The sequence below is a fragment of the Tamandua tetradactyla genome, chromosome 15 (genome assembly GCF_023851605.1).
Source record: "Tamandua tetradactyla isolate mTamTet1 chromosome 15, mTamTet1.pri, whole genome shotgun sequence".
NCBI classification, from domain to species: domain Eukaryota; kingdom Metazoa; phylum Chordata; class Mammalia; order Pilosa; family Myrmecophagidae; genus Tamandua; species Tamandua tetradactyla.
The window spans coordinates 57,922,060-57,926,466 of NC_135341.1; the positions used below are offsets into that span (position 1 = coordinate 57,922,060).

The window sequence follows — 4,407 nt, forward strand, 5'->3', positions numbered from 1 at the left end:
TTTTTTTTGCATGGGCAGGCACTAGGAATCGAACCCAGGTCTCCAGCATGGCAGATGAGAATTCTGCCACTGAGCCACCATGTGCACCGCCCTCACCTGATTCCCTTTTAATTTGATGCAACCTGCTTTCTTTGCCTCCATCAAGCCTCCATTACTCACCATTTCTACCCTTAAGCCTGACTGAGAAGCAAGATCTAGTCTCCAAAACTCTCTTTCTCCTTGCTGCTCCAAAGAGGTAAATGAAAGCATTCTATTCTCTTTAAGGAACAAACAATGATTAACTGTAAATTAATGATTAATTAACAGGGCAATGGTATTTTTTTTTTTAATTTGTAAAACAGAGGTAAGTTTCTTTAATCTTGGAAAATTTATGAAGTTCTAAAAATTATTGCTGCTGGTAGGTAGTTCCTGAATCCTGCTCAAGATGGTGCCAATGAACTCCACTAGACTTCTGGGATCTTTTTATATCACTGAGGGTGGAATTCACTAATTTATTTATTTTTCCCTGTGTCAGACCTTGTCTGTGCTATGATGACTTCTTTGTGACAAGAAAGGGAGAGAAGGTTCAGAGTTGCTTCTTTATTGGCACTTGGTTGTCTCAAGTGAACTATTAACATTTTTAGGAAACCACAGCTGAGGAGTCAGATGTTTCAGTGAAACCACAGTCCTCGTTGGCATTTTTACATGACACCCTAAAAGAACGTGGAAGGAAAAAAAAAAAAAACAAAAGAAAGAATTGCTTAAAATAATGAAGATGGAAAAGAAGTTTTTCTTTGGCAAGTTTAGATTCTGTAAGCATCATAGCAGCTGTTGAAAGCTTTTGACAGGCAGCTAGAAAGAGGGGCTATTGGTTAAATCGCTGTTTCCTGACTGGGATGAATTTAAATAATATTGTGAGAACTGCTCTAATTCTCAGTAACACCCTATTAAAAACAGAAAATACAAAGCTGTCGTGAAATTCATCCTTTTAAAGGAATTTATCCAGAAAGAACTAAGCATCTGAAGTAGTAGATTCTATCCCCGTACCATCAGTCCAAAGATCTGGGATGCAGAGCATCCTAGCATCTTATGTTTTTTTTTCAACTACACAAAAGGGAGGTTGTGCTAGTATCTGAAGGAAGGCCTATACAGTTTGAACCTTATTTCATTTTAAATTTTTCTGTTATTCTCTAATGTGTCATTAAAAATAAAAGTAAATGAAAATCAGGGGTAACTCACGGCCATCTGGTCATAAGTTGCTGCACTCATTTTCTAGGAACAGTTTTCCTTTTCACTTCTGAGTGAGTTTAACTTAAATGTGACCTTTATAGAGCCTGCCACCTCGTTTTCTATTTTGGGGATCGGCATCATTTCTCTAGCACTCTGTAGTGATTATTAACACAGCAGCCAAGAGGTGGCGCTACAGATCTGTGCCAACAACTCTACAGTCACTTTCACTTCTCTGCTTTTTTTTATCGTAACAATATCTGCACTTCTGTGTTTCTTCAACCCACAATAAAAGGGTCCAGCGAAACAACCTACTAGGCCTCCAATAGGTGTAAATACCAAGGGTCGATAATACGCGTTAGCTACTTGTGAATAAATATATGACTGTGGTAGAAAAGTCATTTTTCCTCCCCAAGAATGTACTAAATAAACTTTGACTCATATAGTTGCTTGTGTACACTGAAAAGGTCAGTCGGTGTGCATTAAAAGGCAGTATACCAGCCCAGAAGTGTATAATATGATTCTACAGGCTCATGGAGAAGGAAAGGGCCAGATCCCTTCGGGAAAATAGTTTGATTCATCCAGGAAAGGTGTTAGGTATCAGCCAAATTTGCAAAGCTGCCATTTTTAAGAATCATAAAGAACCACAACATTTATATCTGGAAATGTCCTTGTTGAATCCCAGCAAGTTTATGTTATAGATAGGGTAGCAGAGACCCAGAAATATCATATTAATTCTAAGACATTGCAACTGTTTAATAGCAGATTCCAGCTTATGACAGAAGTCTGCTCCAAGCCCACACCGTCTCTAGAGAACCTTAGGTCACTGAATATAAGCCTAGATGTCAGGCAAATGCCTAAGCCTCAATTTTCCCATCCACTGAATTAAAAAGAACTATTTTAATACGAACTTTGTAATTTACCTTACCGTTGCATTTCAGGTTCACTAGGATAGGTTCCAACCTTCAGGAACCTATGATTGTAAGTAGAAAAAAAACAGCTTAGTTTATAATTCAGTTAAGCAATCTGATAGAAAACATTTTCACACAACTCTCTGTACCTCCTGGACAAATTACACCAAATAAAGAACTTGTCTAGGATTTATTTATTTTTTTAGATCAATAAACTAGCAAGGAGTGCAGCTGTTCAAGCCTTTACAGAGAGTCAGAGGAGCTAGCTTCTCTCTAGTAGGAGGGTGAATAAACATCTGCTTTTCCTCTCTCTGTCATTAAGAATGGGGCCTCTTTTGGGAGCTCCTGGGTTCTTGCTGACCTGCACTCCCGACTTCCAGTCCAATCTGGGCTGGTTCTGCCCTCCCCATCACTTTTGACTCCCAGCCTCGCCAACCCCTTGGACCCTGGAAAGAGAATAGCAAAGACCATCTTCACGAAGATTGTCTGTTTTCTAAATTGCCCTTAGTCAAAATGGCTTTAGCTGCTGCCCAGTAATTGTTGAGGAGCATGAACTAAAGATTTGGAGTAGTAGTTCAGTTTGTCAACATCCCTTTCCCGCCTTATTCCAGGGAAAATGAGTCTTTGGGAAGTTCCTGCAAAATGTAATGCAGAAAGAGAGAATATCTGTCTGCAAAGTGCTAGTTAAACAATGAGAATAGCTGGTACTACCTATCAGGTATGTTTTTCCACTTTTTACCACAACCCTGAATGACAGGTATTAGTAATTCCTTTTCCAACTGAGAAAACTGAGATTCAGATAGGTTAAATTACTTGCCCAAATTCATAACCTTACTAAGTGACTAGCTATAAGTGACTCATACTATTAGAAATGGTAAAACCAGCTTTCAATTTCAAGTTTGTAAGCTTTGTTCCTTACTTGTGAGCTGACTGGAACATATAACGATAGCCTTGGAGCATAATGATCGAGAAAAATATTATACTATTTTTTATGGTAAGTCCAGCTCTCTTAGCCACAGCTCCTTAAAATGTTTTGTCCCATTAATAGATTTCTTTTTTGATAAATCTGTTTTTTTTTCCTTAATGAAGAAATATATAACAATTGAAATACATAAAAGAAATACAGCACATAGCTCCATTGTTGCAAGACAAAGCAGCTTTTTAACATCAGACATCTGGGGCTGTGAAACCTGAGCTGGGAGTCCAGCTTCAAGGCTTGGGGCACTGGGTACAGAGGTAAGTCAGACACTTGAAATTAGAATTCCAGCTTTTTCTTCTCTTTGGAGAATTCTTTTTCTATATTTGTTACTTAACAGGCAAGTGAAAAACCAGAGCAATAGTACTTTCCATCTTCTCTGCCTCATGTACCTGGGGAAAGTATCCCACAGATGCAGATTGTAAACGTTTATATTGCAGAAAGATAAATGGTGATTATTTTTCAACTCAGATGTGAATTGCTATTTAACTGATCTTATTTAGTTTCGTGATTTTTCTGTTTCCTTCCCAGATAAATTCTGTAACAGACAAGGTTAGTGGCTACATGTAACAGAACTCTCCATTGGCTTAAGCTATCAGGGGTTTATTTTTTTACGTGGCAACAAGTTTAGACGTTGGCAATTGCTGTTACTGGTTCCGCGGCTTGAAGGGGAGAGTACTGACGTGTGTGATTCTACCAGCATCCCCTTTCAGATTTGAGCATAGGATGGCTACTCAAGCTTGAGACAAATGTCTACCTTCAAGGCAGGAAAGACAGGCGTGGACATCAACCATATCTGACCTTTCTATTAGTAGAGCAGGAACTTCTCAGAAACATGACAGCAGCTGTGTTTACCTCTCATTGGCCATCCCTGAGTCACATGGCTACTTCTAACTGCAAGGAAGGCTGGGAAAACAAGGGTTTTTTTGTTTGTTTGTTTGTTTGTTTGTTTACTGCTTTCATGGCATCTAAGTGGAACGTGGCAAGGGAGCAAGGGAATTGTTGGGAAGTCTGCCACAGCTCTACCGTGTAAGAAAATGACCCAGTTGATAGGTACCTGCAAATGAGAATAGGTACATACAATCCCCCATTCAGTAGTTTTTGAACAATGAGCAAAATATACAGGTTATCATTGTTGCATTTACCTCAACGACTATTTATTAAGCACCATGTTATGTTGTTATGTAAAATGTCCGATAAATTGTGTTCAGATAGAGGCTAAACTCTACGACTAGCAATGACCCACTGCCCAGGCCTTAACTGGTTGGCCAAGTGGTGAATTGACCTCAGTAGCCTTGGACTGGCCAAGGAAAG

General features: G+C 39.1%; 1 long non-coding RNA gene across 1 annotated transcript; it reads right to left on the minus strand.

Moving 5' to 3' along the window:
* Positions 1-569: 569 nt before the first annotated feature.
* On the minus strand, positions 570-3,923 carry LOC143658000 (uncharacterized). Its single transcript, XR_013163055.1, has 3 exons — positions 3,851-3,923; positions 2,135-2,179; positions 570-692 (listed from the first exon to the last, which is right to left on the minus strand). It is a non-coding gene; the product is annotated as an uncharacterized LOC143658000 (long non-coding RNA).
* Between the last annotated feature and the right edge of the window lie 484 nt (positions 3,924-4,407).